Source organism: Mytilus trossulus, chromosome 2 (genome assembly GCF_036588685.1).
Source record: "Mytilus trossulus isolate FHL-02 chromosome 2, PNRI_Mtr1.1.1.hap1, whole genome shotgun sequence".
In the NCBI taxonomy this organism is placed as follows: Eukaryota; Metazoa; Mollusca; class Bivalvia; order Mytilida; family Mytilidae; genus Mytilus; species Mytilus trossulus.
Window position 1 is genome coordinate 36,485,366 of NC_086374.1, and position 11,232 is coordinate 36,496,597.

An 11,232-nucleotide genomic window follows, 5' to 3' on the forward strand; every position below is an offset into this window, starting at 1 on the left:
CTCTAAAACTGTGTTTTAATTGATAAGATGCTTGATTTCTTAATTGACTACTTATTTCTAACGTTTAGTGGACTGGGGTTTTTTTCGGCATCCCCATGTCGACCGACTGTGCTCCTCCACTTGTCGACTTGTTTATTCATAACAGGATTACAATACACATGTGCTTCATAGGACGAATTAAAATAACCTCTCATTATCATTTAACTTTACTCTTTTCCATATGAATACAGTTTTCTCATTACAAAATTCAAAGTCACATATAAAATGTATCTTTCTCCTCGTTGAAGACATGATACAGTTAAGTCTGATTCGTTGATATTGACGCGCGTCTGGCGAACTTAACTATAACCCAGGAACCTTTGATAGCTATTGACTTATATATAGAAAATGAAAATGTGGGTCGGTTGAGAGCAAATGGAGTATATATCTCCCAGTTGATACTTTATTCCAGAGCTTGCATTCCTATCATGATGTACTTGGTAAAGGGTTTCTGCTCTCAAGGAAGCTTTAAAACTAAGCATTCCAAGTGGTAAAGTTGAAATCATCCCGTAGAAATGTTACGAACGTCATCAAGAGTTGGTTGTACGTTATGGGATATAAGTTTCACAGACGATGGCGGGCATATTCTATTCTCATAACCACACTTTCTTTCTCAATTCGTCGAATATGAATAACTAAATTCGATTTACGACCGAATTTGTACATACATGACATGAACAACCCGACGGATACAACATGGGTGCAGAATTCGCGCATCCTTCAATTCAAATGAGACACCCCTTTGTGTAAGTGTGATTCGTGTTGCTCGTTCTTTCATTCCATTTCATTTTCTAATTAACACTGAATTGCAGTGATCAGCATGTACATCGCTGAAAGAGTTGCAAAAAGAGGCGAAATATACAAAAGAAATATTCAATCTCATAACTCGAAATAACTCGACAACGCCATGTCAAAAAATTGATTGATTTTTTTCTACCTCATTTGTTTGATGAAAGAGCAGGAAAATGAAAATGAACGGCACAGGAAAGGTTTTAAAACAGATTTATTGGAGACACTATTCTCACGGTGGGTATGGTTGTCCTGCGAGAGAACGTACTGTGCTGGTGATTTGGTCCTGACGGGTGCTGGTGGGTCCTGATTCTGTGCTGGTGGGTTTGTTTACATTGTATCAGAACGGCAATAAAACGACTGTTTTGTTGCTTATTTTTTCTCTGATGTGTCATAAGTACCATGCAAAGTATATTACAACAATATTATATTGCAAAAGTCGTGCAAGTTCGTTAAACGGAATTGTCCTGACGCTGTGCTGGTGATAAGAAAAACGGTCCTGGTTCTGTCCTCCTATGTCCTGACGCTGTGCTGGTGATAAGAAAAACGGTCCTGGTTCTGTGCTTTTATATTTTAGTTCAGGACCCACCAGCACCCGTCAGGACCGAATCACCAGCACAGTACGTTCTCTCGCAGGACAACCATACCCACCGTGATTCTATAATAATGAAATTTTGATTTATTCAAAACAATAAGACTTTTCTACCAATGGACTATTCACTTTTGGCACATCTTTTCAAAATTTGCGTTTAAAATGCTGTTCAGTAACGTATTTGAAATTACCTTCCAACTGCTTTTTGATTTGAACGCGACTGATGAATTTTATGAAGACTAAACGTGCATCTAGTTTATTATAAGCCTTGTATTTTTGACAAATTCCAAGAACCTCTAGATCGCTGTCTCTGCTAGTGGACGTTTCAACCACAAGTACCAAGTACCAATGTGTCGACATTATTTATGGATTGTTTTTGAGCTGCATCAACATGCAGCTTACACTGCAATTGAAATTTTGTTTTTATGTTTTTTAAATAATTACACGAGTTATTGTTTATACTTTATCATTTACTTAAACATTTAAAATGTAAATTGGACGACATTTAACTTTTAATTACTATTTATTTGCATGCAGCAAGCTTTGTTAATGGATATATTTTTATATTCGATGAAAAGCTACTTTGACCGTATGTAGTAGTATGTTTGTCAACATGCCGAATCAAAATAAAGTTTTACTTACTTATGTAGTTCCATGAAACATCATTGTTAAAACAAATATTCTGTAATGAACTGTTTATAAGATATTGAATTATTCAATTCAACATCCAGGCAAATATTACCATATATTTGACCCAACTTTTCCAATTCTATATATGATATGCAGTTAACTTCGTCTTAAGTGGGCTCGCAGGTCTAAATCATTTTTTTTAATTTATATAATATAAATATTTCTATAAAAGAACTTTATTTTATACTTAATAGAAAAATGAAATAAAAAAATTGGGGTCACAGTTCATTTACGCTCACAATCTGCCTTCGAAAGAAGCATACATTTTTGTTAATGTCTTATTTTTCTGTTGAATTAATAGGAGAAATAGCGGTAATATCGAAATAAAAAAAGAACCAAATTACAGAAATCGCTTAAATTTTACGATTATTTAGTTAAAGTACAGCTTATTCGAAAACAACAATAAAAAAAAAGGTCATCGATGAGTTGAAAAAGATATTTCAATTGTAATGTAAAAAAATGGCATTTTTGCACCAAAGGGAGATAATTTGGAGCTTTTTAATGATATATACATTGTAAAAGTCACCTGGGGCCAACACTTATTGAATTTTTGGAATTATTTTTGAACTATATGATAAAGTAACAACTACTTAAGGTAATTAATAAAATGTGTAATGAAAAATAAAGGTCTAATTTTTTTTCTGAAAACCTTATACCCGCGAGCTTCCTTAAATTAGTTTTTAGGGGAAATGTTTTGCTTTGATATATTAAAAAACTAATTGCATACACGTATACACTTTGGGGAAGATCTAGAAAGAAAGGGAATATCTTCGAGAGCCTTTAAAACAATGGACAAAACGTGCAACTTTAATTTATGAAAAGTGGTAAAATTTAAATGCTTGTTTCAGAAAGTATATTTCATAATTACCTTATGCATGTTGGTTTTCCTTGACCTAGATTGAAAATGACTTATTAATTCTACCTAATATAAATAATTTTAAACCAGGCAAACACATTTGTTGCTGAAAAAAATTCCTGTGGATTCATTATTATTCGTAGAATACCAACTTTCGTGGATTCGTTGGTATAGGGAACGAATGCCAAATTGTATGTAGGCTTATATGAAGACTTCGACAAAGGCGCGAAATTAAATATCGATGAATATGTAGGTTGTCTTTCGTTCAGGAAAATTGGTACCAACGAAAATAAATGAATCCAGACTAGTAGGATTCGTACAAACATTTTATTTGCTTAAAATTCAATTAGCAGGATCCAGACAAACAATTACTAGAATAAAATCAGAACTAATATTCTATTTTGTTACAAATCATTGTTTGGTGCCAAATGAAGATGGAATAAAGGAAAACCACATTAACAAATCTTAAATCTAGCAAAGAAATTAAGGTCATTTTTCATATTATTATGTTTCTATGGTGCTCTGGATACAAAACTGTTCCCTTTATTTAGATTATGATTTATTTTTACATTTAAGCTAAGATAATCAACATACCATGGCAACATAGCACAACAGGGGCAATATTCTAAAATAAATACCATCTTTTTATAATTTTTATTGATATCGTCAATGTAGAGAAATGGTAGACATATACGGATTAAAGATGCCTTCTGCTCTTTATTACGATTCCACAAAAAAATTTCAAACCATCACTTCATTTCAGCCTATAGGTAAATTTGCAAACGGTAAGTACAAGGCGTGAGGATCATAACATTAAACATAACACATACGCCATGAAGTATATCGTGTCCGTAAAAAATAAAACTATCACTCAATTAAAATTTTCTAATTCTTGAGTGGTCAGTGAACTGTTCAGCACGTTAGTTGTAAAAAAAGTTCTTTTATTATTAATAAATTTGAGAATGGAAATGGGGAATGTGTCAAAGAGACAACAACCCGATCAAATAAAAAAACAACAGCAGAAGGTCACCAACAGGTCTTCAATGTAGCGAGAAATTCCCGCACCCGGAGGCATCCTTCAGCTGGCCCCTAAACAAATATATACTAGTCCAGTGATAATGAACGCCATACTAATTTCCAAATTGTACACAAGAAACTAAAATTAGAATAATACAAGACTTACAAAGGCTAGAGGCTCCTGACTTGGGACATGCGCAAAAATGCGGCGGGGTTAAACATGTTTGTGAGATCTCCCCCTCCCCCTATACCTCTAACCAATGTAGAAAAGTAAACGCATAACAATACGCACATTAAAATTCAGTTCAAGAGAAGTCCAAGTCTGATGTCAGAAGATGTAACCAAAGAAAATAAACAAAATGACAATAATACATAAATAACAACAGACTACTAGCAGTTAACTGACATGCCAGCTCCAGACTTCAATTAAACTGACTGAAAGATTATGATTTCATCATATGAACATCAGGCACAATCATTTCAGTTAGGGGTTTAGTATCATACCATCATAACATATATGAGAAGAACATAACCCGTGTCATGCCAACAACTGTTTTAATAATAAATGTGTTTAGTTCCGATGCAAAGACCTTATCAGTGACTCAATATTAACGCCAAAATATGCAATCTTTAATGATTTGACAACAGTATCGTAATTATATCCCTTCTTAATAAGTCTATTCAAAGGTTTTGTAAGTTTCTGAGGTTAATATTGGATGTGAAAAACCTGGACGTATTAGAAGTCTGCATGTTGAGCTATATTTACGAATGATGTCTTTATACCGATGATAAAATTTAGTAAATGTTTTGACTAGTTTGTGATATCGAAAGCCCTGGTGTAATAATTTTTCAGCAATACATAAATTTCTCTCGTAAAAATCTAAAACATTGTTACATACACGAGCGAATCGTACAAGTTGAGATATATAAACACCGTAAGATGGTGACAAGGGAACGTCAACATCTAAAAGCGGATAATTAACGATAGGAAATGAAAAATCATCCCTTTTATCATAAATTTTAGTATTCAGCTTTCCGTTAGTGATATAGATATCAAGATCGAGAAAAGGGCAGTTGTTATTGTTAGTAATAGCTTTATTTTAAAGTAAGTTCAACAGGATAAATTGCATTAATATACATACTGAAGTCGTCATTATTGAGAGCCAAAATATCATCCAAATATCTAAAAATATTATTAAATTTGTTTATCAGATGTTGTTTCGATGGGTCTTTGCTTATTTTTGTCATAAATTGTAACTCATAACAATAAAAAAACAGGTCCGCAATAAGTGGTGCACAGTTAGTCCCCATTGGAATTCCGATAATCTGACGATATATGGAATCCCCAAAGCGAACAAAAATGTTATCTAGTAAAAATTCAAGGGCATATATAGTATCAAAGCTTGTCCAATTAACATAGTTTTTTTGTTTATTGCTACTAAAAAATGACCTAAAAGAGTTTGAACATATATATTCACATTCTGATTTTTTGAATGCCCATTTAATTAGGTGTGTGATTTTTTTCTTAATGAGAATGTGAGGCAATGTGGTATACAGGATAGAAAAATCAAAACTTTGAACAGATTCAAAATCACCAATATAAGCATGCAATTTATCAAGTACTTCCCACGAGTTCTTGACACTCCAAAAGTAATTTAATCTACTATTTTTAAAGGCCTTATTTGAACAATTTATTATCAGGTTTTTAATTGTACCAAGTGTGCTGGTAAGAAGAATAGACAATTTAGTAGTTGAACAATGGCTTGAAGACGAAATAAATCTATATTTGTAAGGGGTTTTGTGTAGCTCCGGAAGCCAATATATAGTTGGAACTTTCATTGTATTTGGCTCTGCTTGTAAAGCGGTGGCTAAAATTTTATGTTTGTTACAGATTTCGTTTTCTGAAAATGGAGTCAGTTGGAATGTTGGTGAATTGGTGATTTCCTTTTTCAGAACCTCAATGTAAAATTTACGTCAAACAATAATAATATTATTAGCAGCTTTATCGGACGGGACAAAAACAAATTCCTTGGCTAGTTCTTTTAGTTTATGTTTGATACGAGAAATAGGTTTATTTTGGTTATTGTTAATAGTAAAATGTTCATTCAAATGTTGAATACGTATATCAACTATCTTCATTACTGAATTAAAAAAAGAGTCCAAAGATTTTTTGTCAGCTTTTTCCCGTTTTATCCATTTCATACAGTAAGTTATACACTTCTGTTATTCTAATTCAATTGTTAAACAGTTTATGTAATTACCCTTTTGGCATATACGTCAAATATTTCTAGAAAACTAAAGAAGGCCATAGTGGAAATAAAAAGGAAATTAATTTCTCTTAAATTTGACGATAAATCTTATAATATGTACATTTTCTTTCTTTTCATTTATTTCTGGTTGGTACAAACTTATCTAAATACTTATACAATCCATCAAAATGACATGTGATTGATTGATAATTATTAGACTAATGAATAAGTCACCGTTTTTGCAATAAACTATTGTATTTATTATGTCAAAGTAGATAATCTATAGTATCATAGCATAGTACTTCAATGTATTTAATTATCAGGGTCTACCTTTTTGTACCAATTTTAATCAGTTCGTTTCTTTTGTTCTGAATAAGGTCAACGACCGTGTTTGTCCAATAGTAATAGTAATTGAATGACATTTAACGTTACATACTTCACACCTTCAGATGCACATTTTGACAAATAATATCTGTTTATTGCATTTTTAATATATGAAAAATAAAATGATTGATAATGAATACGTTGTAGCAAATATATAACCGCCCAAGTCCGAAAGTTAAGATATTCCAAGACAAGGAATCATATCTTACTAAACGGAGATGCATTCCTTATTTGAAACGATTTCCCATATTCATCACAAGGAATTTCAAAAATAGATACGTATTAACATGCAGAAACGATTTACTGAGATATCATCTGGAACGTACAGCTGTCATCTAGTAGAGACAAGTGTTTATATCAATACAATAGACGGTATAATTGTTACGCCATCAGATGCACATACAAACAAATATCGTATATTCAGTGAAGTCCATTTCCAGTTTATGTCCAAACCTGATAATAAAATCAAAAAAGATTTAAATAGTTATCAAAGGTAGCAGGATTATAATACGTCAAACTCGCATTTCGTTTACATAAGACTCATCAGTGACGCTCAGATTGAAATAGTTTTAAAACCAAACAAGTATAAAGTTGAAGAGCATTCAAGACCCAAAATTCCAAACAGTTATGCCAAATACACTAAGGTAATCTATTCCCGGGATAAGAAAATCTTTAGTTTTTCGAAAATTCATAGTTTTGTAAGCAGGTAAATTCTATAAGTTGTTTTCCTCTTATAGCTGATGTGTTTCTCTGGGTTGAAGTTTGCAACCCGGACTTGTTTTCTCTCAATCGAATAAATTCCTTATTTTGAAAGATTTGTAATGTTTTATCACTGCAAATTTCATTAAAACAAACTACGTTCGTTGTTGCATTTATCAAAGTAATGGACTGCAATGCTGATGATATCATCGAAGACTTACTGGGCATAATACTTTATAAATAACGGGCGTCCAAATTGTTTTCTTGTTTTTCCTAAACCAGGTACATGTAAGCTCAAACATCAATATTTAAACACGAGTGATGTATGAATACGAAGAAACGTTATGATCGGGTTATATGACAAAATAATACTTGGCTTAGTAAATTAAGGTAAACTTTTGTCAGTGAGTTATAATTTTAGTTTCTAAATCACTTCTTAATTAATCAGAGAGTACTAAAAATAGTTGTAATCATTCATTAGTGTCAAAGAAATGACTGCTCAGCTGATAACAACCGTAATGAGTGCTCTCAATCAAGTGTTAATAAATGAAAATAAAACCGTATAATTTTGGTTCGTCCGAAGCCCTTTCATTAACCTTCACCAGGAAATTTCAAACCTAAACTGTCCACAAGCAGCGATATCAACGAATGGTATTTATTTCATTTAAGGACTTCAGTTTTCTACTTCAGATGCTAATTTAGATAAATCTCTTCAATGGTGAGTGAGGAAATTTATATGAAAACAGCTGATTTAACCGAAAAGGAACAAGGTTTAGCCAAACCAGATATGAAACCAAAGACAACATGAAAGAGACAATACTTTGAAATTATTTTAGTTTCTGCATCCTCTGCTCTGTTTCACCAACAAACCACCAGTTTTCCGATGACGATTCATGTATTGATTAGAAATAATAATTTACAATGAAACAATAATAATTTCTAAAATGAAATTCGCAATTCTACACTGGATCAACTCAATTATCAGAGACAGAGTATAATCTCATGAAACAAATGTACAATATAGAATCTTGCAATAACAAAGATAAAAACAGTTTGTGAATAAGTAGGGTTGCAAGAATAAACATTCTGAAAAATACACCAAAGAAAATAAATATGGAAAAATACAATTACGAAAATATGGATAAAATATTAATTTCCCATAAGAAGAAGCCATGCAACAAACCATATGACCATAGCAATATAAGATGAATATATATGAGAAGACTGCAAACATTGGCGATAAAACAACTAAAGCTATAACATAAAAAAGACACATTAATTATGTTGGTCTAATCAGAGTTGTACAGAACTACACATTGTTTGTTATTTTGTAGTGTTAAAAGGGTTAACACTCCACTAGAATAAACTTATGTTGGACATCTATCGTAGTTGTATAGTTGGTAAGAAAATGCCTAAACAGGCATGCAAAGCCAAAAATCTTATTTAAAGAAGAATGACAAGGGAAAATCCAACACATGTTAGATTAAATGATTGTTTAAGTATTTGTAAAAAATATTCATAGACCAATACAGTACGAACTAAAGAAAAAAAGGCAAGACAAATAAAGGCAACAGCAGTATACCGCTGTTCAAAACTCATATATCCATGGACAAAAAACCAAAAACGGGGTAACAAACTTAAACCGAGGGAAACGCATTAGATATAAGAGGAGAACAATGACACAACACTGAAATGTAACACACACAGAAACGGACCAAGCATCAGACAAAATCCCACGAGGATAACAAATATAACATCAAAACCAAATACATGAATTTGGGATAGACAAGTACCGTGACACGTCTTATTGCAATGTGCATTTACACTCAAAATAAGAGAAAACATACGACGCAACTTTAAAATGTAATACACACAGAAACAAAAATTGGTAAAACGTGCACAGTGTTCAAAGGGGAATAATTCATATAATATTACTATTTTTATGGACACTATCTTTAAAATAATTCACACATTGATAGAAAAAAAGAATGGCTATTATAAAGCTTTTTATAACTGTAAACACTAATTGTAATCGTAAACGTATTCTGACAGAAGTCTAATGATTACTAGCCTTTTGTAAGACTATATACATGGCTTTTCTTGCTTGCTGTACAAGGTGTGCTTTAGCTGAATTAGCGTCATTAAAATTACCGTTACATGAAAATATAATACGAATTTAAAATTTGTAAAAATATTTAGGCTTTCACCACTATATTTAAAGTTCATATTATCTGTGTTTAGTCTAATTATGAAAATTTTACAATTTTTGTATAAAATATATTTACTTGCATTTTCCAGGTTTGACTATACAAGTACATGGCATTTAATGGGGCTTGTAACTCTGCTGCAGAATCGGCTAAAACTATCCTCTGCATACAATAACAAATTTAAACGCAAATATACAGCGACTTCATCAGTATAAAGAAGACGTGCTGCAATACTCAAATAAACTAAACCATTATATGAATGTGACAGATTTTCTCCTTGGCGTATACCAACATTGGATTTTAAAAAATTTGAACAAGAGTTACCTTGTCTCACACAAGACTTTGCATTGTTATACATACTGTTTATAATCTTAAACATTTGCCATCAATGGTACATTTTAACAGTTTTTGCCATAAATATACTCTTCTGACAGAGTCAAAAGTTTTTCAATAGTCAACAAATACATCATACAATTTTCGACCTCTATGTAAGACCCCCCATGTAAGTATAAATCAATCAAGCATTTCAAATTAAAAATATGATCTGTCGTTCTATATCCTTTACTGAACCCTGATTGTTCTTCATACAATAAACCAGAATTTTCTGAACATGTATGAAGCCTATTATTCGAAATGCAAGTAAATAGTTTACCATAACTACTTAAAATAGTAATACCACGATCATTTGGATTACCTTCATTTCTAAATATTGGACATATATAACCTTCTGACCAACTATCAGATAGAATACCACTGTGAAATACAATATTAAATATTCTTACAAAAACAGGCATTAACCTTACTGTAGCATATTTCAAAAATTCATTCAGTATAGGATCACCGCCACATACTTTATTATTTTTCAATGATTTGACAGTATACAATACTTCGACTTAATGTAAATTGTTTATCCTCTAATGTAATTTGAATTGTCCCCCTTCATTCATAGATCCAATATTACAAAATAGAACATTTATGATTATAGTTGCATGGCCTTTGGTTGAATGTAATATAAGTTCATAGAATCAAAACATAAAACACCAAGCACGATAATACATGCTCCTCTACAATAAATCGATTAACCAGCTTTAGAAAATAATGACTGAAAGCAGATAAAGTAAAAGTAATTTCAATATGCACGACATCGGTACTCGACGTGTCTTCCTAGAGTGTCTGTAATATGAGTAATAATTATTGAGCCAGTTTTTTTGTTCACAGAACGTCTCGTCCTTTTTCTACAAAAGATCAACAGAAACTACCGAGACGTAATAGATAGATAGTCAGTGTCTACTACACAAATAATTTAAAATGGTAATGAGTTATAGATTCCGGGTGCTGTGCATTTATGTTATGTTAAGTTATGCGCATTTTTATTTGCTTTATATTTTCATTTACATATGACTTAATGCTATTGTTTTTCGTTTGGGTTTATGATATCTTACTTGCTATTTTGGCATGCCCTATCAGGTTTTTTTTTTTATTTTGACATCCTTATTCTGGTTGGTCATGAGGAGAAATTCAAATGTCTGAGGTTGTTTTTTTCAACAATGTAGTTCTTATTTTGTTTACTCTTTTATTTGTATTTTACTGAGTTTGTACGTTATCAAAGTTGTGTGCTATCATAGATGTATATATATGGTGCTATCAACTACTAAAACTTTTTGTAAGTGTCTTTGTAAAATTTATTATCAACTCCATTGTCTGTTCTTG